Raw genomic sequence first — 26,374 nt, 5'->3', positions numbered from 1 at the left:
ACTCCCGTCACCCTGGCCTCCGGCCGCACTCCGAGCTGACCGAGCCTGGACTGGTTCAAGGTAACCCCGAGTTTAGAGCTTACTCCTCGGCTCTGTCTCTGTAGCCAGCTTCCCTGTTCTAATACCGGTAAGCTCTGCGACACTCAGACACCCCCGATCCTTCTGTGACCCTGCGGGACCTGAGGCCGCACTGACCCCGCCTGGGCTTCACCCCAGTTAAGCCTCTGGAGCAATGTCCCTCAGCGGAACAGACTTTTAAAAGTTCTGATTTTGTGCTCCGTTGCTCCGTTGCTCAGCCGCTCGCCGGGAGCCGGCCCCTCCCCCCGCGGTCTATCTTCCCGTCGCTTTGGATTCACTTCTCCACCAGTCCTACCTTGCAGAAAGTGGTTGATTTTCTGTTTTAGAGTTGTTGTTCTTCTTCTCTTCGATCTCCCGTTGGATTTGTAGGTGTTTGCAATCTTTAGATAAGCTATTTAGCTGATCTCCCGCTACCTGAAGTAGTCTCAGCCTGCTACTTCTCCGCCATCTTGACTCCTCCCCCCTATTTTTCTTTATTTTGAGGTAGCTTGTGTTTCCTACCTTGTTTCGTTGGATTTATTTTTGTTTTTGTATTCTACTCATTCAAAAAAGCCTTTTAAGCATTTTTGCCTAGTTGTGGGTGCCTAGTTGTGGGTTTCTTTCTTACTGTTTTTTTATCTTTTTGTTTTTGTTTTTTTTTTTTTTTTTTTGAACAGGTGAACTTTTTTAACCATCATACTTGGGGACTTTCTTGAACTCTTTCTTTTTCTTTTAAACTTGGTCTTTATTGCAGTTGGTTCTGACATCCCTTTGTTTTATATCAGCAGATATGCCTGTAACTCTTAAACTAGATTTTTATTCCCTAGCTCCTTACATATCATTTCTTACCACATTGTTTTCATCTTTCTCTTTTAAATTCTGAGAAAAATCTCTCAATTCTGTCCTTCGCAGCTCTGTTATTTTCAGTGATGTTGGATCTGCTTTGTTACCTCTGGTGAGTATTTTAACTTGATTTTCCAATGTCAGTATCCTTAAAATCCTTCCCTATCTCCTCACTCACCTTGTCTCCACTCACTGCTTTGTAACCTACTCTGAGGTTCTGTATTCTCTCTCTTTTATTGTTATTATGGCTTCTGTTTCTATTTTATGTAGACTAAGGTATGGCTTCTGTGTCAATAGAGACTTAGTCATTCATTCAACAGTTATTTGCCCAATACCTTTTTCACGCTCAGTAGCACCTTTATTAGTCACAGACATTAAACGAAATAATTACACAAATAATTATATACTGACAAAATCACAGGATGCCCTGAGAGTGTATAATAGTGGCCTACTTTAATCTAGGGGATAAAGCAAGGACTTTTTGAGAAGGTAAAATCTGAATAAAGAGAAGCACTGAGCTTATGAAAAGAGAGAAAGAGGGAGGAAGTGAGAACCTTCTAGGTAAAGTGCCCAGATTTGGCACAGGAGGTCCACAATTCTCTTTCCATGATGCTCTTCCTCTGAGTTTTAAGGATAAAATCCTCTTTCCTTTGGTCTGTAGAATTTCTTCAAGATCATGTATTGGCATATTCTGTTTTTTCTTGATTGAGGGAAAATTTTCTCTGGATGTCCATCAGGACACAGAGCCTATAGATAGGCCTTAGTTCAGTATTCCGTCTGCCTTAGGGGGTGCTGGAAAGCCTTTCTCATGGCAGAGTGAATCATGAGTGAATGCTAATGTGTGTATCTCTGAGTCGAGCTGTCCTGCCTAGCATGACTCTTCTGGACTGGATGGTGTCTCCTACTCAAACTGCGTGACATGGCTGTCTCACTAAAATGGGCTGCCGGCTTTGTTTGGGAGTTAGATGCCAAGGCTCTATGAGTCCTGGTGGGAAGCATTTTCATCCTCTTCTTTTCCCAGCAAATAGAGCTGCTCTGTGTCATGTAGCAAAGCAGGAACAACCCACTTTCAATGACTTTATAGACAGAGGACATTCCTTCCAAATTCTGGAGCAAGGTCACTCAGCACTCTACATTTTGGGGTCATCTGATCATTTTGTTTTGTTTTGGTTATTTTATCTTCTGTGTATTTATATGTGTTTAGTGGTATGTAAGAAGTTGTGACAGATGCTATTTTAAACTAGAAGACTTTGGGTGTATTTTTAGTCTGCCAAATTTCTTGGAACTAATTGATTTTAAAACCAGAGAATCTTTTGGTGAGTTAAAACGTTTTGGGAGAAAGAAAAAGCATATATGAAGTCTAGATCGGCATTTTTATTAACTAGTGCTTCTATCAGCTGTTATGCATAGACCTGGGGGCATTTGGGGCCATATAGGGAGATGGGAAAGAGAACACCAGTCTCCGTGTGAGGAATCCCAACCCTAACATTAGATGTGATGGTCCTGGAGTCACCCTCCCTCTCTGCCAAAGGAGGTCCTCAGAAAGGCAGTGTTTTGGGAATTGTTCTGCAGGGTTCCAGGGCCTTGCCCTTCAAAGGATGCTCCTGCACCAGCTGCATTACATTGCCTGAGAGCTTGGGAGAGATTCAGAATCTCAGGCCCTAATCCAAAGATACTGAATCTCAATTTTAATGAGATTCTAGGTTACTCCTGTACTTGTGAATGTTTGAGAAGCTCTGACCCAGGGGGTGTCTTTGGTGCCATAGGGTTCCTCTAGGGATGTGGGGGAAGGAAAGAGAAGAGCATTAGGAGAGAGGTTTCCTTCACTCTGCTCCCCTTAACCTGCCTCAAACAGGGAATCTCTGCTTTTTTCCCTCTGAAGAAAATTCATTACCAGTGCCCATGTATTTTCTCTTCATAAAGATAGATCCTTCTGCAAATAAGAAAATTATTTGATTAGATGATCATCAACATTCTTTCAGCTTTAATGTTTCACCCCTGCACTTTCTTTCAAAGACAAGAGAAAGGCAAATTTATTATAGTTTTGGAGGAAAACAATTAATACAATATCAAGCATACAAACTTAATTTCTTGGAGCCCACATGGGATTAGCTTGAGCTCAGGCTGTCAGAAATCGAGGAGAGGAGATCCTGCTTTCTGCAGGGGGCAAGAAATTGAACCTGTCATACCCCTGAGGCTCAGGGGAGAGCCTCCTGCCTGGACACCTACAGATCCCAGGGGGAGGAACAAGACCGTTCTCCCAGTATTCACAGCCTTCAAGCCAAGTTTTTGGGAATGTCAGATTTTAGTATAAGACATAGAATTGTCAAATGGCAAATTATTTCTGCAATGGCAAGATGAGTTTGTACCCCTTTAGCAAAATGTATTGTTAGTTCTTATCTGGCAGAAAAAATAAATAAATAAAATCAAGTATTCATTTATCACCTTCCCTTCCTCTCAGCTATGCCGCAATAATGCTGCATTACAATCACCCCAAACTCAGTGTCTTAAAGCATTATTATTATTATTGTTCTTAATTCTCACAAATCTTTAGATTCGCTGGGAGACTGGCTGGTCTGAGGGGGTCCTCTGCTGAGATGAGTCAACCAAATGTGACTCAGGTTTCTCGCATTGCTCTGCTAGGCCAGCCTCTGTGTGCCAGTTATCACAGGAAGTTGCAGAGAAGCGGGGAGGAAGTAGAAATGGGCAAATTTCTTCATGCCTCTGTTGTTCTCCCATTCGCTAACTTCCCATTAGCCTATACAAGTCATGTGGTCAAGCCCAGCAAGAGAAAGAGAGTGGGCGGGGCTAGGAAGCTACAGGATAAAAGGTGTAGATGCACAGAGGTCATTAATTAAATTTAATTTAAATCAACTAAACGAAATATGAAGCTACCACACATGATCTTAAACAGGAATTGGCAGGAATCCAACTGTAGGAAGTATAGTTCTCACTTACATAAGGGGCCCTGGAACAAGGATATGTTAGATCTCAGTGAACTACAGCAAGAAATGAGAAGGACTAGTATAAAATGGCTAGAATGATGGCTTTTCAATATGCCAGTTACATTATGATAATATAGGGAAAAGCACAAGGAATTCATTTTATTTTTTCCTATTTGTGATTTGAGAGATCCTGTGTCCCTTCTCTTTTATTAATTTTCCAAGTAAAAGCTAAATATATTATTGCTCAAATGATTTATGGCTAATTCAGCTTTACTAGGTCCCTGTGTGGCATTTTATGTGACCAATTATCTCTGCCAAGTCCTTCTTCCATGGTCTACTTAGGACCTCCTGTTGTGGTCTACCTTTAACATGTCTTCATTTGAGAAAGTCATGTGGCTGACAGTTGCTGTAAGATGCATTTGTCTCCTGACCCTTCGACAGATATAATCTGTGTGACCTACCTGTCCCTTTGTCCCAGAGAAAGCTGTGCTCGAGATGTCCAGACCTGAGAGAGGAGAAGCAGTCTGAAATCTAGGAGCCACCCTAAGCGAGTCAGTAATGACCCAAATTAATTTGAGCCTTGTTTTCCCTCCTCTTGGAGCTGGGAGCATATTGGGTGGGAAGATTAATACAGTGCAGCCTTATCTCCTCCAGGCAATTCTGCCGACTTGGAATTGTTCTGTGTTTCCTCCCTGGGAAGGAAATGTGCTCTGCCATAGTGATAAGGAGGATGGCAAAGAGGTCAATCCAGAGAGATTAGGATGCCTACCAACCGCTCCCCATGCTGCACGGGGTTATTATGAATCTGGGAAGTGAGGGGTTCAGTTAATTTTAGTTCTGAGTAACTCAGTCTCCATGGGGTTCTTTTAGGAGATGCAAACAACCCAACAGAAGCTTGTTAAAAAGAATTCATTCTGTGCATCCAGGGAGAGAGGCCACATGTGATTTTTACACAGGAGATGACTTAGCATCAATTCAGCCAAAAAGAATATCAGACTTCTGTACTTCTCAAGCATCTATTGTAGGGGAGGAAAAAGTTTTCTCTAACCCTCTTAGGATCCCTGGCTAGGTCTGAAAATTTAACTGACAAAGACTGATGAGCAGAAGCGTACAAAGTTATTTTGTGTAAATTTTACGTGACAAGGGAAGCTTCAGAAGGAAATGAAGAGCCAAAGAAATGGTAAAACCAGAGCATTTTTATGTTGGGTTTGGTGAAGAGTAGACAGTCCTGTAGAAACAGCATAGGAGACTGGGGGAGGTTTAGGAAGTCTGGTTTGTTCAGATTCTTCTCAGTGTTTCTTTGTCTTAGGAGATAAGGATGTTCCTTTCCTCCCGGTGTAGGAAGGGCACCTCTTACATGAAGGTTTTGTGACCAGTTTCAGGACAAAACTTGGGAAAAGGTCAGAGTGACCTTCCTGCTTCTGCTGTTTTCTCAAACTCCTTAAGCTAGAAATATTCAGTATGCCAAGGTGCCATATTTTGGGGTAGTGTGTTCTGAACCCCATCACTATCACGCTCACCTCCCATGCCTTTGTTAAATTAGAATAATTTGGCTCCCTGACTTGGTAAAAAAGAACAAGAATTGGTAACAGCTCCCTCCTAACCATTAATTCAATGCTGTTATTTTTTTTTCTTTTCTCTTTCTTTCTTTCTTTTTTTTTTTTTTTTTTTTTTTTTGTTTTACTGGTGGCAAAGCAGAAATTCCCACAGGCCTTGAATGCTAATGAGGTGCCAAGAAGTGCTGACAGGAACTATGCATAGTGAGAAGAGTTCACCTCTGACTTCTGGGCAGACATTCCTTAAAAAAATACCTTACTGTTCCATAAGAAATAAGGAAGAGGAAATCCTTGGACAGAACCTGGTTATTGGTCTCTTGTTTCTTGCTCTCCTGCATCCTTCCATTTCCTGATCTCTTTTCTGCTTTCTCTTCCTAGCTCAGATTGCTGTCTACTCTCCTATTTAAAAATCTATCTTCCTCAGCTGCCCTGACCAAACTCTACTTTAGTCAAGATCTTGAAGATATTCTATAGGCGCCAACTGTAGGCCTCCAAAAGAATGAAATGTAGTGTGAGTAAGTGAATGAGTGAATGAAGGGACGGATGGATGCATGAGTGAATCAGTGGATGAACACAGGAACAAAGCGGGCTCCACTCTCTGTAGCCAACTCCAACAGAAGAAAAGGAATAGAGAAACTTCTGTTTATTCTCAGTATGATGCCATTCCAAGGTCAAATTGGGTTCAGACTTCTCACAGAATTATGGGAACCACGATCATGTCATTCAGGGGGCCAGTAAGCTTTCAGATGATAGGCATCCCAGGAAAGCTCATAACTGACTTTCCTTCACAGCCTTTCTGTGCCACCACCTCCACCCACCCAGACTGGGGGACGCAATTAATTCTGGAGCAGTGCTGTCCACTAGAAAAATAATGGGAGACTGCGTATGTAATTTTATGTGTTTTCATAACCACTTTTTACCAAAGGGAAGAATAAACAGTATTTTATGGGTTGAATTGTGTCTTCTCCATAAAAGGATGTAGGAGTCTTAACCCCAGTACCTCAGAATGTGGCCTGATTTGGAGATAGGGTATTTAAAGAGTTTATCAAGTTAAAATGAGGTCATTAGAGTTGGGTACTAATCCAATATGCCAGCTGTCCTTATAAAAATTACAAATTTGGACACAGACATCAGGAAGATGATGTGAAGGGACCTCAGTGAGAAGTCAGGCATCTGCAAGCCAAGGAAGAAGACCTGGACAGACCTTTCTTCCTTCACAGCCCCCTGAAGGAACCAGTCTAGTCAATACCTTGATCTTGGACTTCTAGCTCTAGGATGATAAAACAGTGTATCTCTGTTGTTTAAACCACTCAGTTAATGGTACATTGTTACCAGAAGCTCTAGCAAACTAACACTTAGTGAAAACATATTTAAAAGTTACATATTTTATTCAACCCCAATATAAAAAACATTCTTTCTAATTCATTGTGTATTTGACACAGCACCTTTCCGTCTAGACTGGCCATATATCAAGTGTTCAGTAACCATGTGTGGCTTGTGGGTCTCATAGTGGAGAGCATGGATCTAAGATCAGCTAAATCCTAAGGGGAAGGATCCTGTTCCCCACTCCCCTAGGCTGAGTGCACTCCAGGGAACGATACAGTTGGGAGGCAAGTGGGATCTGGGGACTTTAACTTTATGTCTGAAGATGGTAATTTAAAAAAAAAAAAATGGGTCTTCCATTTTGTTCCATTAGTGTGGTTCTGCTTATAAAGGGTGTATGTATTTTAAATCCTGGCAATTCGGTGCATTTCCTACTTTGGCAAATTGGCCAATTCAACATTATTACTTTAATCATACAAATGCAGACTTTACAAGTGATTTACCATAGAAACTGAGAAAAAGCCCACCTCTCTCCCACTAAAAATATAACAGTCTCTCTATAAATATGCACAACCATATGACAAACAATTTCTGGGGCACGGTGCTACATTTTATTTCCTTTAAAGAAGTCAGTGTGGTGGATCTTGAGCACCATTTACAAGTGTGAATTCTCCATTTGCATGCCTACTTTGGGCCTGCTGGACGGGGTCTTCATCCTTGGGTCACTCCATCATCTGTCACTTTTCCATTTGTTTAATGATGCTAGAGGAAAGGAGTGTAGGGAGAAGCCATTTCTGATATTTGTCATCTGCTTTCTTTCTAGATCTTAAAAACAAACACTGACAAATTAATATGGTTGGTTAAGTCAAATACTTTCTCCAAGAAAAACAAAGACTAGATAGGATGTGATATTATGATTTATAATAACAAATGTGTGGTCTTTGTTCCCATTTCTGGCACAGAGCTCCTAAAACCTTTGGAATTTCCTAAATGAGCAGAGCAATAAATATGTCTTTTGTCATGTTAATAAAGTGAGTTTTGGAAAGCACCTAAGGATGGAGGCTGGTTGTCAGTGGAGCCAACCATGTGATTAGAGGGTTGGAACTTTCAGTGCCATCCTCTGATCTCTGGGGAAGGGAGAGAGGCTGGAGGTTGAATCCATCACCAATGGTCAAGAATTTAACATATTTTCTATGTAATGAAGCTTGTATAAAAACCCAAAAGGAGAGAGTTTGGAGAGCTTCCAGGTTGGGGAACAAGAACACTGCCATGTGCCACTGAGCTAGGCCCCAAACTCCACAAGGACAGAAGTTCCTTTGTTTGGGACCTTGCCCTTTGTATCTCTTCTTCTAGCTAGTGATTCCTATCCTTTCATATCCTTTGCAATAAACTGGTAATCTTGTGAGTAAACAAGTTTCCTGAATTCTGTGAACTGCTCTAGCATGTTGATCAAACCCAAGTAGGGTTTCATGGGAACCTCTGATTTATGGCCAGAAGTCATGGTCAGAAGTCTGTCAGAAGTCCAGATAACACCCTGGACTTGGAATTGGTTTCTGAAGTTAGAGGAGGTGATGGTCTTCTGGGACTAAGCCCTTAACCTATGGAATCTGATGCTATCTCTGGGTAGTCAAATTGAGTAGAGTGGGAGGACATGCAGCTGGTAGAGATTTGCTTGGTGTTGGGGGGACCCCTCCACACTATGCCCATATGCACATACATTGGTGTTGGAATCAATATGGGACAACTGGCAAAACTACTAAAGAATAGCAGTGTTCTCCACTTGTAGTCTAGTGGAGGAAAGACAGTTGTGTCCCATGTAATTGTGAGAGAAATATGAGCATTATAAGACTGTGCTGAGAAAGGACCGAGACAAACACTGCTGGGGCCCCTGGAGGGGGGCGATTCACATCCGTCCTCTGTCAACCTCCTTTTCCTCAGGCTTCCATCTATGCTCCTGTTTTCTTCTTACTTTGTGTCCTCTCTCGGACATGGTCTCACTCATTTCCAAGGCTTTGCTTGCCGTGTGTGCTTATTTCACCTGAAGAGTCCTAAACCTTTCTCTGTCCTGGACCAGACTTTGACATTCTAGAATCCTCTATCTAGTTGCATACTGGACATAGTCACTCCAGGTCTCTCCAAAGGCTGAACTCCATCTGACAAGACCTTTAGCTTTTTCTCTCAAGCTTTTCCTCCTTCCTGCTTTCCTTTAGGGACTCCCTCCTCTTCCTCATGTCAGCTGGTGTGCCTTGTGCATGCTGTTGCCTAAATACCACTTGAATCTGCTTCTCTCCAGTCATCTGCTCCACACCCCATCATTTCTCACCAGGATCATGCAACAGCTTCCTCAAAGGCATTCTGCCCTGATTCTTACCCCTCCCCATTTGTTCTCCAAGCTTCAGATGAAGGGATTTTTCCAAAGAGGCAGGCGTGATTTGGTGTCTTCCTATTTCCATCCTTCGTCAGTGCCTGACATCAAAGTGTAAACCCTATAGTCCTTCATGTTGTGGCCTCTGCCTTATTCTCTGGCAGGCCTGTCACTTGCCTCTCCCTGTCCAGGTCTGCATCAGTGGTTCTGAATTATCAGCCTCAGTGTCCCGGAGGAACTTGTTAGAAATGCAGATTCTAGGGCCCTCCCAAGACCTACCGAATCAGAATGGCCCAGCACCCTGTGCCTTAAGAAGGCTTGCTTCCAGAGGATTCTGACTAAGCACAAGTTTAAGAATTGCTGTCAATATTAAGAACCACTAGCTCAGGGCGCCTGGGTGGCTCAGTGGGTTAAGCCGCTGCCTTCGGCTCAGGTCATGATCCCAGGGTCCTGGGATCGAGTCCCGCATCGGGCTCGCTGCTCAGCAGGAAGCCTGCTTCCCTTCCTCTCTCTCTGCCTGCCTCTCTGCCTACTTGTGATCTCTCTCTGTCAAATGGATAAATAAAATATTAAAAAAAAAAAAAAAAGAACCACTAGCTCAGATTCTTACTCGTGTCAAATAGAAAACAAGTCAGGACTTAATAAATGGAGGCTTTATTCTAAAGGATTGTTGCAGGGGGCAGGGAGAGAGGCTGTTGCAACAGGGAGGGGATTCTGCCCATAAGGTCTGCCAGCATCCCCAGGGTGAAGCAAAAAGGACTTTTCTTTTATAGGTAAGAGTGAACAAAGGTAGAAGAGCTGGATGTGGGGAAGTGGGATGAAGGTCAGGGGCATGACAGGACAGTAGAACTGAGGGTGTTTTACCTTGAAGACCGCTATTCTGAGGATGGGAAATTTGGAGGGTCTGTGTCTGGCCTTGTCTAGATAAACAAGGAGGTCATCCCAAGTTTTCTCGAAGTTTCATGGAGGAGGTGCTTCTTTATATTAGGTCATTCTGAAAGACAAATGTGTGTGTGTTGTGTGTTTGTGTGGTGGGGAAGATTGCATCCTGTTTTTCAGGAGCTCATTCCAGCTGTGTCCACTCTAAATGTAGCCCTTTACCCTTATTCTTCCCACTGCCCGGAGCCCACCTGCCCAGTTCTCTACACCCACTCTCTCCCTACCCTTCCCCATTCAGCAGGTCCTGGTGTCATCTTCACTGAACATGCTCTCCTGAGCTGGGCTCCACATACATCATCTGCCCTCGGTATCTCCAGTCCTAACTCAGTGCCTGTTCCCTGAGTGGAGTCAATGCATATATGGAACAAATGAAGGAAAGTAGAGAAGTTTTTGGAAGATATGTTCATTTAAGAGGCTCTCTTAGTGCTTCATAGTAATCCCTTGAGGACTTTTTTTTTTTTCCTTCTCTGCGGTTAGAAGGCAGTTAGAAGTGTCATATTCCCTTCTGACAGCTCTTTGAAACTGCTTCTAAAATGGCTGCCATTTTATTGACCTCACTGGAGCTTTCTTTTTCCAAGCTCTGCTGCTTAGTGGTTGTTTTTTGTTTTGTTTTTAACATTTCTATTGTGTTCTTCTTCAGGGCAGGATATAGGTGTTACAGCATTCTAATATGCTACAGGCTGCAGATAAGAATTTAACAGCCCATGGGAGGGCCAGTTAGAGTCAATTATCATGTAATTGAACTGCCTTGTATTCCTTGTCGGTGTAGAACTTTTTGGGAAGAAGATTAGGCTTCCCTTCTCACCCTGACTGGGACAAATCTTAGCGGTGGGGATTCACAGAAAGTGGTTCTGACCCTAGATCCTGGAGTAGAGTTTCAGGGAGGCCAAAATGTCCTGTAAGATCAGGGCCAGAGAAGCTCAGCTCTGTTCTGTTATTTTGTAAAGGCAAGGGAAATGCTGACTTCCCTGATTCTTTCCCTTTTTTTTTCTTTTTAAGAAGAAAAGTTAAGAGTGATGTTGAAGTCTTACAAAGAATTAGGGCACAGATGAAGACATAGTCAGCGACTGTGGAAATTTAGGATACTCAATCTGTTGAAAAAGGCAGAAAGGAGAAAAGAGTGAGAGTCGCATTCTCTCCAGTGTCTCCATTGTTGGGTATTGGAAGTGGTGCCCCGATGGGAGGACTGACGCTTTCCTTCCCCACCAACCTTCCCTGGAAACTGGCCTTTGGACCATTGGAGAGGGGAACCACTGGTTGCATGATTTCTCCTTTCTCATTGCATCACATCCCAGTTTTGGGAGGTAACTGATGCAGATTCACAAAGGCTCCCATCCATGATTCGTTATGTGTGTTTGTCTAGTGGCAGTGACCTCCTATCTGCTCTCTCTCCTTCCCTTCTTGGCTCTTTCTACTTCTTGCTCCTCTTCTCTGGTGTTATACATCCTAATAAAATAATGTAATACATACCCTCAGCCTTCTGATGAACCTGGGGTAACATGGTTTACATTTAGGAAAATGGGAAAAGAAAGCAGGTTTTGATTGATTTGCATATTTTCTCATTTTCTAGGAAAAAACTTAGTGGTCTGAGAGCCCAGTCCATGGCAGAGGGCTTCCAAAGTGATAGAAGGAGAGTTATGTGCTAGTCCCAGCTATAAAGCTGCTTGAATACTCACCAGTTCCCTTGACTAGTGACAAGTCTGCTGCTTCCATTGTCTTCCAGAATGTAAGAGGAAGTAGCTTATGTGACAGACTCAGCTTCCCTTTTTTTAGGGCTTTGATTAATTCAAACTCACCTGATTAATTAAGGCCCATCCTGGAAAACTTCTCTTTACTCAGAGTCAATGGGCTTGCCACTTTAATTACACCTGCAGAATCACTTCAGCTTTGCAGTAATCTATTGGCTAGAGGAAAGGTCTGGATTCCACCCACACTCAAGGGGAGGGAATTACGCAAAGACAGGGATGCTAGAAGGTGGTGGGGGTGATCCTAGGGTCTGTGCCTCACACTGAGGCAATCTAAAGTAAAGGCCTGAACACAACATCAAGATTGGGTCACAGAAAGACACTGGTAAAAATGATGTCCTGGTGGGCCAAAGGCCTGGACTTTTTTCTCTTTCCTGGCTTCTCAGAGACACAAGATTTTTGCAAGAGCCCATCAGCAGGGAGAGAGTGACTCAGTAATGATGATTACTAATAAAAATTACTCAAAATATGGATATAAAGTGAAAGGTTAGCTTGCTTTTTCAGTAGCATAGAGAAGTGCAGGGCCATCCAGGGATTAGGCAAATGCCTGTTTTTTAACTCACAGTTTGCCACTGATTAGAGGGCCTGGACTCAGTGAAACTACATGCTCTCATGCAGACTTTTTTTTCAGTAGTAATGCAAATTACTTCCAATCAGTGGAACGGATCACCTCAAAGGTTATGGCTTATCACCCTGTTGGACATTAAACCATCTTTGTAGGCAGCCTATCCTAACCTGCCTTTATTAACTTGGCTATGAATACCTATCTTTTCAAATGTTCTTTGGGCTGGCTTTAACACCTTACTATTTCTCTCAGTAATTAATGAGTTGAATAAATACTTGACATGTGTTCATTTTATATTTGCCTAAGCATTATTATGTCATTTTTTTGAAAATTATACTTTAACAATGGGACAGAATTTTTCATCAGCCAGGCAGGAGAACAGAGTTTATTTAATTGTGACAAATAAAGAAAAGTGAATTTTTTAACCCAGTATAGTGAGGCAGAGTTCACTGCCTCGACAGTCCTCTCAAATTCTAAGAAGAAATAAATTTCCTTGCCATGTTCTTTTGGGGGAAGGAAAGAAATAAAACCCATAGCCACCCAACTTCTTTCTGTGTACTTATAAATAAATACCTGATCTGTGGTCTGCAGGTTTGAGAGCATAGTATTTAACTACCAGATACGGTAATGATAGTAGCAGGAAATCAAAGATCCATTGTGAGGGCGAAGCAGCCGGGTCAGAGACCCCATCAGAAATGCTCTGTTGAGAAGTGTCTCAGATTGGGCACTTGGATATGACGGAATTCCAGCAAAATCCTCCAGTATTGCTCAAGTGTGATTTAATCTGCTTCTTGACAGATGCAGTGTAATCCAGTTAAATACAAATTTAATCTAGTATATTATTTTATTTATAAATATATATACCCTTTATTATGCATGGTTGATATTTTATCCATTATATATAAATGCATAGACACACGTAGGGGGGTGTGTGTGTGTGTACATGTATACATATGCAGATGTTATGGTAATTTTGACTTCATGCTATTTGCATCTTCCCCATTTACTTTAGAACATAATGCTTGGATGAGGTATGACACCACTGCTCCTGGCACCAAGCCTGGCATTAGATGGCTACTTCACAATGCTTGGTTTGTCGGGCGTAAGGTATTTCACATGCATTATGGAAAGAAGTGTTGTTTCAGGCGGAGTCCTGCTTAGGCTTCTTAGTAAACAGTGTGGCACCCCACCCAGGAAATTTTCTGCCTAACTCAGGGCTCAGCTACCTGTGTTGATCAATAGGAGCACAGAGCTGCCCCCAGGCTTCTTGTCAGGAGAATCAGCTCAAACCACAGGAGCTGTTTTGCCCAGAAATACTTGGAGATTTTGCCCCTCCCCACAATGTGGGGGCAGCCCAGAGCCAATGACCGGCTGATATCAGGGCACAGAGCTGGTTCCCCTTGCCTCAGTGGGGGATGGGTAATTCTGTGGTGCCATTTTTGCTCCTGACTCCTAGAAGAATCAGGCTGAGGCCAGATGCCAGTTGACATCACATCCTTTCTCAGCTCCTTCCCTGACCCTATCCCTTTCTAGTCATCTCTTGTGAGCTCACCCCCATCAAGTCACTTGCATAAGAATCCCCATCTTGGGCTCTGCTTTCAAGGAGCCCAAATGAAGACTTTGAGCCTTTTTTCCTCCGTTGAATCATTGCTGAATGTTGCCTCCGTACCAAAGACACCAAAAATGGTGCAGCTTTTCAAATACACTCCCTAAGAACGATGCTTCTGTTACCCACTGAGAAGTGGAAATGATGCATTCCACGTAACTGAATTTCTACCACTTTAAGCCCTGGAACGATTTAATCAATAGAGGCTTGTGGACAATAATTTTGTGACACAAAATTACCAATAAAACGGGGATCATCTAACCGGCTCGATCACTCTGCAGATTACCATGAGGGACCCATGGGTAATGAATGTGAAAACATTTTAGAAACTGTCATATGGGTTTATTATTCCAGAGTCTCTTGTATGCATGAGAAAATTGCAATCGACTTAAGCTCATTTCTCTGGGAAGTTCACAGCATGAAGCTGCGGTTAGATTTAGGAGCTCAGTCATCACTAAAACTTTGTCTTTCCTCTAATTTCTTGGCATTTCTTACTTCTTTTTAGCTTTGTTCTGAGAAAGGCTCTCTGCTTGTAGAAGAAAGTTGGCTTCAGTTAGCATACCTTCATTCCTGCTACCTATCCAGGCCTCACAGCATCCTGAGAGCTTATGATCCAGGGAAAAAGAAGATAGTATTCTGTATAACTCTGGAAAAAATCATGGGGAAAACTAAAGGACCAGACTTGGGCACATGCCTGTCCCTGAACCAATTGCTGTGGCCAATGGAAAGAAATATACTTTTGGACAGAAATGGGTTTTACAACTTTTTTTTTTTTTTTTTTGAGGGTCATGGAGTTCAGCTCCACCAGAAACATATGGAACAAATAAGAAGGCTGTGGAATGTGGAAGTGATAATTTTCACAAAAGACAGATAGCAGATTGACAACCATATGTACACTACAGTATTGTATAAGTTAGAAAGGTATAATAATTAACAAGCAGGATACATTAAACTTTTATTGATATCTCAAGACCATTGATAACTAATCAGTCCTTCTGGTATATTGTAATTAATTCATATGGTGAATAAGGTTGTTAATATCTATACCACATTGCCCCAGACTCTTAAAATATTATTGAATACTTATGTCTGTATTTTTTTTTATTTTTAAAGATTTTTATTTATTTATTTGACAGAGAGAGAGATCACAAGTAGGCAGAGAGGCAGTCAGAGAGAGAGAGGAGGAAGCAGGCTCCCCGCCGAGCAGAGAGCCCGATGTGGGCCTCGATCCCAGGACCCTGGGACCATGACCTGAGCTGAAGGCAGAGGCTTTAACCCACTGAGCCACCCAGGCGTCCTTATGTCTGTATTTTTATGTAGTTTTTCTATTTTCTTCTCGGCCTGTTATTGAAGTTTTAATACATTTACTTCGAGTGCCTCTTCCATACAATCTACTATAGCCCAACAATTCAGAAAACCATGTTAAAATAGAACTTGGTGTAAAATAAGAGCATGTAAGTTTTGAGAGAGACTCTCTCCTCTAAGAAAAGTCCATGGACATTGTGACATCCTATTTCATTGCTTCAAAGCCTCTTGTTCTTAGCTGCTCTGAAATGAGATTTCTGGTCTTAGGGACCAAATAGCCTTTTCTACCTCAAAATATAGTGAATGTTAAGGCATCTAGATTGGGTGTCTAGAGTTTGTGGGTTGTATTCCACTGATATGGGATCAGGTGAATTAGGATAAGCTCTGAATTCAGAATGAGAAGACTTTAATAATATTTCTGGGTCTTCTACTTACTAGCTAATCAGGTCAGTTTGGTGCTTATTAAAGCATTTTCTAAATGCAAGGCACAGGGATGGATGTGACAGATATAATAGGGGCTCTAGAAAATCACTTTTCAGTTACCTGTTGCTAGGTAATCATTCACCCCAGAACTTTGCAGCTAAAAGCTGTTGATTTTATTTCCTTATGATTCTGTAATCTGGGCTGGGCTTGATGGTTCTTCTGCTGGTCTCACTTAGAGTCTCTCATGATGCTGAAGTTGCTTAGAGGTTACTCTGGGGCTGCAGAATCCAAAGGACTTCACTCACAAATCTGGTTAATGCTCTTCTTCATGGTCTCTCTTTTCACATAGTCTCATCATACAGCAGCCTAGCTCAGGCTTTATTACTGCATGACAGCTGGTTCAGTAAATCAGGACACCACAAAGCTGGATGCATATCTGCTTGCATCATGTGCTGAATGTCTCATTGGCCATGGCTAGTTACATGGCCAAGGCCATGGTCAGGGCTAGAGGAGAATGCACAGAAGCCAAAGCACCTAGAGGTGAGTTTCATTGCATGCCACCAAATCAACCCTCTGCGAGTGGTGGTTCCAACTCAAAGCTGAATCCTTAGAGCTCCAAATAACCCTTTAGGGTAAAGGAGGTAAAGACTCACTTCCACAAAAATTTCACTTACAAATACTGGGCATCAACGGTTAAGATTTCTATGGAGGATAGTGTTCCACTGCTAAGAGTATATATATATTTTAAAGTCATTGGACTATATAATCTCTTGCAAGTTAAACATTTTATGATTTTATGACTCCAGGAGTTCATGGGCCACTTCGTTGATCTGTCCTTGGATGATAGCCCATATTCTTATCTACTCCACTGGATACCTGCCAAGATGGATACAATAATGTCTCCATATCGTTTAGAGGTCTTCAACAGACCCACTGAATGCATCCGCTGAATTTCAATTCCCTTTCTGCATCACATCCTGCATAGGAAATACCTCCTCCATTTAGAACACTAATATCCATAATTATGAGCACTTACGAATTTAAAGGCAGGCGTTAACATTAAATAAATCCATAGTATGAACATATATTCATTTGAATTGTGCTATCTTGTGTATGTGACTGTGGTATTACCGTTCCCCTGTCAATAGCACATGCTTTTTATTTTATTTCTAAAATTACAGGTAGTTAGCATATAATAACTACAACAGGTATTAATTATTGAACCCTTATCATGTTCCAGGCACCATGCTAGCACTTTTTATCTAATCCTTTTAATTGTTACAAAATCCTTACAAAATTGATATTATTATTATTATTTTTTAAAGATTTTATTTATTTATTTGACAGACAGAGATCACAAGTAGGCAGAGCGGCAGGCAGAGAGAGAGGAGGAAGCAGGCTCCCCTCTGAGCAGAGAGCCCCATGTGGGGCTCGATCCCAGGACCCTGGGATCATGACCTGAGCTGAAAGCAGAGGGTTTAACCCACTGAGCCACCCAGGCACCCCCAAAATTGATATTATTATTATTCCCACTGAATGGACAAAGAAGGATACTGAGGCTTGATAAATGATGCTTATCCATGAAGCTGAGTTAATGACAGAGCTGGGATATGAACCCAGAAACTTCAGGCCACAAAACCAGGTCTATAGTCCTCCCATACCTCCACCCATTCCTCTTGTGATCAAGGACCTAATCTAAGATACAGGGTTTTAGTACATAGAAAACAACACACCTGTCTGGACAGGGCTAGACTCTGTCACCCTAGCCTACTACATGGGTTCTCAACCTTGGCTGCCTACTGAGATAAACCAGGGAGCTTTTAACAAATGCTAACGCCTGGGTCTCACCTTCTTTACTCCTGACGGAAACTGGCTTTGGTGAAAGCCAGGCACTAGACTTTCTGAAAGATTCCCAGGTGGTTTTAACTACACAGCCAAGATAGAGAACCACTAACTTGGAGGGACCACCTCCATGTCCACGCCTCCAGGAGCCACTTGCAGGAACCTTATGGTTCCACGGCATTGCAGATAATACTTCTATATGGAATGCTCTTACTTCCTTAGTCCTTAAAAACTCCTAATCATCCTTCAAAATCCAAACCCAGTGAACAAAAGGAAGTAACCAAGGAAAAGAAAAAAATGATGCGAACACTGAGACCACCATTATACAAGTATCTGGGCTCATGAACATGAACTACCTCTCAGGTTTTCCTGGTACACCCCCTCCACACCCTGAGAGCTGACACCTGAAGAATTTTCCCTTCTTAATTCTTAGCCTCTACTATATGCCCCAGCCCTTCTGGGGTCTCTCAATTTTAGAGGAGATGTTCCAGTCACACAAGTTTCTGGGAATCCACTGGCAGGTGACTGGGGAGGAGGGGATGATGATGGCATTTCAACCTCACTCTCTCTTCTGATGGTTTGATCAGAGATGAATTCAGTGCGAATGTGTGGTAGGCCATAGTGCTACTGGCAGTGGTGAGGTTCATGAGTGGCTTCTCTCCTGGGAGGGCACAGTTTATTTATTTATTAGGATAAGGGCCGTTCACTGTCATCCTATATTCTAAAAACTATTTGGATTTTAGGGGACATGAAGAAGACTGAGAAAAAAGTTGACAAATGGAAAACCAATGCAGGGAAAAATAACGTACATATATGAAACATCAGACTCAAATGAATATAAATTCTACCAAGTTCTACCTTATTTGTTAAAACCTGTTGCAACTTTTTATAAGAATTAAAATAATTAGATTAGCACTTAAAGGCTATACTCATTTCATCTTGCCAAGTAAATAACAAGCTTCTTGGGAAATATATTTCTCACTGTATAATTATGTCAGCATCAGCATCCCCATCTTCACAGTGAACAGTTATATAGAACTTACCATTTGGTGGACACTCTTCAAACAATGTTAAACATCCATGATCATTTGTATATTGTATACTTTACAATAACCCTATGAGGACAGTTACTGTAACTGTCGCCATTTTACAGTTCAGAAAACCAAGACATGGAAACATTAATTGATTTCATTTACTGAAGGGTACTACCTATAAGTTGGGGGAGGGGAATCGCAAGGAGTCTAGCTCTGAGTTCTAGGCTTTTGCACACTTGACCATCTGCATAATTGTGAGAGGCAAAGACATTATACTTGTTATCAACAGGTGATTTGTGATTTCTTGGTATGTATTGCATTCAGGAATCATAGGACAGAAAAATCATTGCTAAGATTTCAAAAACACCATCTGGAGAAAGTATCTTCCTTAAATAGACTACATGCAACATGGAAATGTGTAGATGAAGGAGAAGTATCAGTGGGGTACAGCAAATTTGGTGGAGGTCACTCAAGGTGGTGGGATTAGGGATAACTGTTGTTTCCTTCTTTGTGCTGTTTTGAATTTTTTGAAAATACTTGTGACATTTAATATTACCCATTTCTTTTTCTTTTGGGGAGTGGGAGATGGGTAGAGGGAGACGAAGATAGAGAATCTTGAGCAGGCTCCAAACTCAGCATGGAGTCTGATGCAGGGCTTGATCTCACAACCCTGAGCTCATGCCCTGAGCCCAAATCAACAGCAGACGCTTAACTGACTGAGCCACCAAGGAACCCCAGTATTACATATTTTATATTATGTGTTGCTATTTATACAATATAATATATACAGTATGTATTGTTTTTGTTATAAAGAGCACAGAGGTAGCTTACAAGAGTTTCAGTCTAGTATAAACTTCCCTGTAAACCCCTTACCATATCCTAATCTTAGAAAAGTCAGAAACCAAGCTTAGAGAACTATGGAAGGAGGAGCCGGACAGGAAAATAAATTTCTGAATATCTCCCCCTCCTTTTCACATGGTAGGCCTTAGCAAGGGCCTTAGACAAGATCTAAGGATTAGACATATTAATTCTGATTTAAAGTAATGGAGAATTTGGATGATATAATTGTGACCCGATAAGTCATAGGGCCTGCTAAGTTTTTATCAAGTGGCAAAGGAGGAACTATTACAGAATAGATAGGGGGTGAGGAGAACTATGTGATGAATTTAAGATATTTGGCATTTACGTTAGGTTTAATGAATGTAACCCACATTTTGTATTATTTCTAAGAGCCTGCAAAAAGGTTTTGGCTTATTTTCTACAATTTCTGGATATGGGACTGATATTTGATCTGATTTTGGTACTATGTTGAGATAAGCCTTGATGAGACTCATACTTACTTAATTATGTGTAAAAATGTGATAGGGTGGTAGAAAAACTGCTCAGCTTTGTTGACACCTAGAAACGCTCTTCATAAGGAGTAAGATTTGAACTTGGCCTTGAAGGATGAACACGCAGGTAATATATCAGACTAGTTAGATGCAAGAACTTAAAAAAGTTAGAAAAGCCTTGACTTAAATGTAATACTTACTACTAATTAGTTGAGGGACCCAGGATGATCTTTCCAACCTACGTTGAAGTTGCAAAATAGGGATTTTATTTATTTATTTATTTATTTATTTATTTATTTATTTTAAGAGAGAGTGAGAGGGGAGGGGCAGAGGAAGAGGAAGAGAGAGAATCTTAAGCAGGTTCCATGCCCATTGCAGAGCCTGATGGACTCCATCTGATGACCCTGAAATCACGATCTGAGTTGAAATCAAGAGTCAGCCACTTAACCGACTGAGCCACCCAGGTGCCCCGGGAGTATTATTTTTTTTAATCACACATCTGCTGTACATTTTATAAATAGTAATTAGATTACATAGAAGGATAGACCATATATTATTATTGATTATAGATTTACAATTTTAATACAGGTGTCTGTCTCAGACCTGACGTGTATTAAGAGATACAATTCAAAAGAAGATGTCCAGCATTGGGCTTATTCTACTAGAAGATGTTCAAAAAGTGGCAGGAGCTGCTACCACCACCAGAAACCCAGGCCAGACCTGAGCAGGCAGAAGGAAGAGCACATGCAGAGGTGTTTCTAATACGTCTGTCATGCTGCGGAGAATGAGACGGCCTCCTGAGATGGTCTGGTAAGTGGAAATGGAAACCAATGAACAGAAATGGGAATGTCAGAGCTGAGAGCAAAATTCTGGCATCTCAGTCTGGGCCTCTACAGCCTCCTCCTTGGTTTCATTTGCATCCTTCCGCTTCTGGAATGATACCCCTGACAGCACATTATACAGCTTTCCAGAGCAGGTCAGAGCCGGCATGGGGACACCGAATGGCCCTGCTAGCAAGTAATGATGGTTCCACACAGTCTTTTATGTGGGAATTAATCTTTTATTAAGAGAGAAAATTATGCCCCAATGCTTCAGGGGCCCTTTGCTCCTGGTTACACGAGCCACGGGAAGCACTAGCTCCTCTCCAGGGCCTCCGTCAAGGGCAATCTTCTTCTAACAACTCCTTTGGAAGCTGAGACTCTCTGGGGGCTAATACAGTTTTTTTTTTCCTCCTTTTTTCTTTTCTGGTCTTGTGCGAATGATGAATTAGAGCACAAAATACACTGTTGGCTGCTTATTAAATCTCCCCTTTCGATGCAGACTGCTGGGAGAAACTCAGAGTTTGGGCCATGCTGTAAAGCAAACAAGGAAGCCTGGGAAGGAATTTGGGAGTTGAGGTCCACTCATGCTCTTTTGAGAAATTGGAGCTGTGCACGTCGCTCCAGAGAGAAGGGGCATTCAGTCTTCAGTGGAGATGCTGGGGGAGGAGATGCATTGATCAATGTGTCCAGCATGTGTGAGCTGAGGGCCTGTCATATGCAAAGTGTTGTCTGGGGCCTGGATTCTGCCCTGGAAACCCTCATACTCTGAGAGCGGTGAGAGGCTCCCACATTAGAACCTCAGAGCCAGGAAGTTTCTTGAGCTAAGGCAACGTGCTGAGTGATAGGCAAGGGCAGGTGGGAGGTGATGTCCCGTGTGAGAGGATGGGGAGAGTTGGATACACACAGGTCTGTCCAAAAGGCTGGGTGCAGACATGGCATGGAGAGAGGCATGCGGAGGGTTTCAGAACCTTCCAGGATCAAGGAGCAGCCTGGACTAGGGGGAGGTGGCAAGACATAGTCGAGTGGGTTTTGTGGCTGCTGAGCACCTCTCTCTAAGCGGTGGGGAGCTCATAAATGGGAGCAAGGCTGCTGGCACTCCTGAGGATGCTGACCGTAAAACTGGGTAGAATTATAAGTTAGCCCTAATGCCTTTTTGGAAATGAAACCTTGTGTGCACATAAAGCCAGGACTGGGTAGTGGTTGAGAGCACTAGGTTGGGAGATGAATAGAGGCTCAAGACCCAGTGCTATCATTTTGTAGCTCGCTGACCCTGGGCATGTTTCTCCAACACTCTGTACAAAAAAAGCTAATAAATAGCTTTCTTGCAGGAGGAGAGAATTCAGTAAGCTAGCCCCTGTAAATACATTGCACATTTTCTGGACACATGGTAAATAGGCAACAGTTTGGACTATTGTATTATTACTACCTGGCTAGCTCCTCTGGTATCCTTAAGGTCAAGTATGAAAATCATAAACATGTAGCTTAATATGGAAGCATTAAAAATTTTGCTACTTTCCCAATTTGCAATCCTGGTTTCCAGTTCATAAATGATACATATGAATTTTTGGAGTGATTTGGAAGCTGGGAAAGGAGAGGCATGGAGGCTTTGGTAGAATTTGGAAGAAAAGAGTTCTGCAGGCCAAAGAGACTCATTCTGTTGGGTTGTGAGGCCAAAAACTGTACATTGCTGAGACAGTTTAGAGGGAATGGATTTTTAGCACAGCAGAAGGTAAAACTTCTCAATATCAAGGCATTTTTTTAAAAAGGAAGAAGGGGAAGTAGGGATATGAGGAGGGAAAAAGCATAAAGAGGGGTGCTAGAAAATAGGAAGGAAGAGAAGATGGTGCAAAGGAGGGAAAAAAGAAGGGAGGTAGAAGAGGAAAGAGAATGGAATGAGGAAAGAGAGTGGGATAGGAGGTAGGGAGGGAAGGATGGAAGAAAGAGGGAGGGAAAGAAGGAGAGGTAAGGGAGGGAGGGATGAAAGAAGGGAGGAAAGTAGAAGAAAAGGAAGGAGGGAAGAAAGGAGGGAAGGGAAAGGGGGAGGGAGGGAAGGAAGGAAGGAAAGAAGAGGGTAGGAGAGTCTTGGCTTTGCAGGACAGTGAGAGTGGGACAAATGACCCCATCTGCTGTTCCTCCCAGAATGTCCAAGCCTAGAATAAACACCCACCAGATATTCCCCCATAGATGGGCACTTGACTAAATGGCCTTCAAAGTTTTCTCCCTAGGCCATCTTTTTATGAAACTTTGGATTTCGAATAATGTGGTGGCTAGAGAATTCAAATATGTAAAGCGGATCCTTTGTTGTGTTCATTTCCTTGCAGCTGATTCCTTCAAATCCCAGAGGGCAAAACTAAAATGTTTTCCAAAGTTGTTATATGCATAATGTTTAAGGCATCACGGGTGCATGTCCAAGGCTGACAGATAAACTGTTTCTTTCTCTCAAATTCTTCTAAACAGATGACATTTCTGATCTGGTCCCTCTGGAGCCCAGCCCTCTCTGAACATACACAAATAGTTTCTTTATCAAAAATAGCAACCAAATGAGATTTTTCACTTAGTGCAACTTAGTGCTGCAACATTAGCCATGAACACTTATTCTCTTAGTGAAATTTAAAAAAAAATGCCCCTGTCCTTGGGAATCTAGACCTTTCTAGCATGTGTGACCAATGTCACACCTCTCATTTACACATTTTGATTTTTTTCCCCCATTTAAAATAGCCGCTTTCATTCCCACTTAGGTTTTAGGTCTTGCATGTCCTATTAATCTGGCTGTAGAAATTTATTATTACACTTGGAACACTTGTTATATTACTCCTTTGACTGAACTTGCGTTTGCCAAGTTACTCCAGAATTCAAGGATGACATGTGATCTTGATCTTCTCAGATGGGTTTATTCAGAGAAGCACAGCTTAGATCTCTGGGCTGGGAGGTGGAGCAGCTGGCATATTCAGATTGTGCTCTTGACCATGCAGATTTGGGAATACTTATGAGCACTGACACTTACTGTCATTTTACAGATCGGGAATGGTGTTTTCTTTCTTCCTGGATTCTATGGCGAAGTTGTATATAAGCCACCATAGAATGGATTATTTGTTTCAGGGGTACAGGTCTGTGATTCATCAGTCTTACACAATTCACAGCACTCCCATACCTCCCTGGTTTTGTAGTGGCTCTGTATTGTGAATAGAAAGACTTTCCAATAGGCATGGTCTATTATTCTGTTATCAATCACACATTTTCTCACAAGTGTGTGTGTGTGTGTGTGTGTGTGTGTGTGTGTGTGTTTCTTTAAAAATATTTTATTGTGGATGGGGTGCCTGGGTGGCTCAGTGGGTTGAGCCTCTTCCTTCGGTTCGGGTCATGGTCCCAGGATCCTGGGATCGAGCCCCGCATCGGGGTCTCTGCTCCACGGGGAGCCTGCTTTCTCCTCTCTCTCTCTCTTCCCGCATCTCTGCCTACTTGTGATCTCTGTCTGTCAAATAAATAAATAAATAAATAATCTTAAAAAAAAAATAAATCAGTTACCACCAGCATTTGTTCTATAAAAAAAGAAATATTGTATTGTGGGAAATAACAAATGTTGTATAACATTATTTAGAGATATTTGTTCATGTAGAAAGAAAGCCAAGACACGCTACAGAAGAGTTTTCTGCACAAAAGGAAGGTGTGCCTGAATTTGCTTGGAGTTATGAAAATTGATGAGGTGAAGAATTTCCACTAGATTTTTATTTAAGTGAAATACAAGGCAGCTAATTTCAAACAAATAAAAAAGAATGTGGTTGCTTTACGAACCTTGCAAATGGGCAAATGACCTTTAATATATGGAATGACTTTGCCATGCTGCTTTAAAGGCAGGACCAAAAACATCGCTGGACCTTTCTGAAAGAATGTGTGGGATGAATGGCAGGATTTTGAGGAGGTAGGAAATCATCCAGGTAGTTCTATACAAAAAGGGTTGGGGTTTCATTAGAGCTGAATGTTTATTGAAGAAAGCTGCAGACATCCCCAAGGTGGGTCTCCTTACTTCTAGAGAAAAAGAAGTAAAGTTCCAGAGAGGGTAAAACTTGTGAAGCTTACTAGCAGAGTAGGAACTAGAACCTTGGCCTTCTGAACTTTTGCTCAGTGACTGCCCATCAGATAGAGGACGAATTCTCTCAGATATTCCCAAGACCCCACAGTTTCAACTGAGTCTGGGATGGCCTTCCTGAATCTTGAGAGTGGGCAACTTGGTACCACATGTGAGAGCTGATATTTGCTGTGGGGGAAATGCTGCTTCCTCTTGACTTAATTCAGACTGGAGGACCACATTGGATGAGTTCTGGGGTGCTCTCTCTCTGACCCTGATGCTGCGAGGGTTATGTATACAGTTGGTGCTAAATGCATAGTTGTTGGATGACTGCATGCTTGCTGATCATGGTACACGCTTCTGTCATAGTGATTGTAATAAATCAGTGCTTTTATTGTATTCTGTGCCCATATTAATCTTTATAACACCTCATTCTCTGCAAGGTCAAGTTCAGACTCCCTTCCTTCTACTTGGAATAGTATCATAGTCCTTAGCCTTTCTTCTGTCTCGGTTGGAGCAATCTCTCAAGCCCTGTATTCGAATCTTGCTCCCTGTATGACAGCTTTGATTAGTTTAAACTTAGTTCTTTTCTTCTCTGAAGTCACATTGTGTACAGCCTATGTTCATGGTAGCCAGGATGTGCTATAGAGTTCACACCTCCAGAAGCAAACTTCATAAGACAAGGGATGGGAATTGGTGGCACAATTCTAGGTGCATTCCTCAAAAAGTCCCAGTGGGACTGAACTCCATTTGCCCAAAGTGGTGATACACTGTTCAAGGGCTTTCTACTACCTACAGTTCACAATCCATTTTCTTCCTTCCCCTTCTCTCTTCTTAATCCTCTTTTGTGCTTCTTGGACTTATTTCCAGATACACTACCTGCATCCAAGTCCTTGTTTCAGGGTTTGCATTTAAAGGAACCCAAAGTAAGACACAATATATTGAAATACTTAAAAAAAAAAACTTACAGAACTCAGCTTAAAACTATGCATATCACACATGCTAAAATTATACAGATTAAATAAATATGGATGAATGGAAAATATGCCCTATATCAAGATCTATTTTCTGTCTCCTCTGAGGCTGTCAGATCATACTGAGCTTTGTATTCATGGGTAATAATAGTATGGATGCTTCAGAGTCATTGTTCATTCCCAAAATGATTCCTTTGCAGCCCTGTTGGTATCCCTCCTAGATTTCCTCGATAAAGGAGCTGCTGTGATGGCTGTCACAGAGGCTCCTGCTCTGGAGAATTGCCCTTGGCCAATGAGGTCATGTCTATCATCCAGAGGCAGTCAGAGACTTATGACATGGGGACAACAAAGGGTAGTTTCCGTGGCTTAGAGGGGGCTCTCTGGTGAAATTCATACTCCAGAGTTCCTTGTGGGATCACATTGAAGTGAGATACCATGTCAGTTCATATCACACTGTTCATCTGCTTTCCCTGCCCATAGTTTTCCCTTACTCCCCTTCACCAGAGAACCCTCCCTCAATATATCTCATACATCTGAATCCCCATTTCAGGCTCTGCTTTCCATCTTCCTTATCTTCCAGGGCTTCTTCTAAGACCCCTGGACAACCTAATGCTGAATTTCCCATTTAATGTGA

General features: G+C 42.1%; 1 long non-coding RNA gene across 1 annotated transcript; it reads left to right on the top strand.

The window, feature by feature from the left end:
- The first annotated feature begins 17 nt into the window (after positions 1-17).
- On the top strand, positions 18-26,374 carry LOC125109500 (uncharacterized). Its single transcript, XR_007130254.1, has 3 exons — positions 18-60; positions 20,468-20,689; positions 26,321-26,374. It is a non-coding gene; the product is annotated as an uncharacterized LOC125109500 (long non-coding RNA).

The sequence above is a fragment of the Lutra lutra genome, chromosome 9 (genome assembly GCF_902655055.1).
Source record: "Lutra lutra chromosome 9, mLutLut1.2, whole genome shotgun sequence".
NCBI classification, from domain to species: Eukaryota; Metazoa; Chordata; class Mammalia; order Carnivora; family Mustelidae; genus Lutra; species Lutra lutra.
Note: the sequence above shows the minus strand (reverse complement) of the source record. Positions and strands in the feature narration are given on the sequence as shown.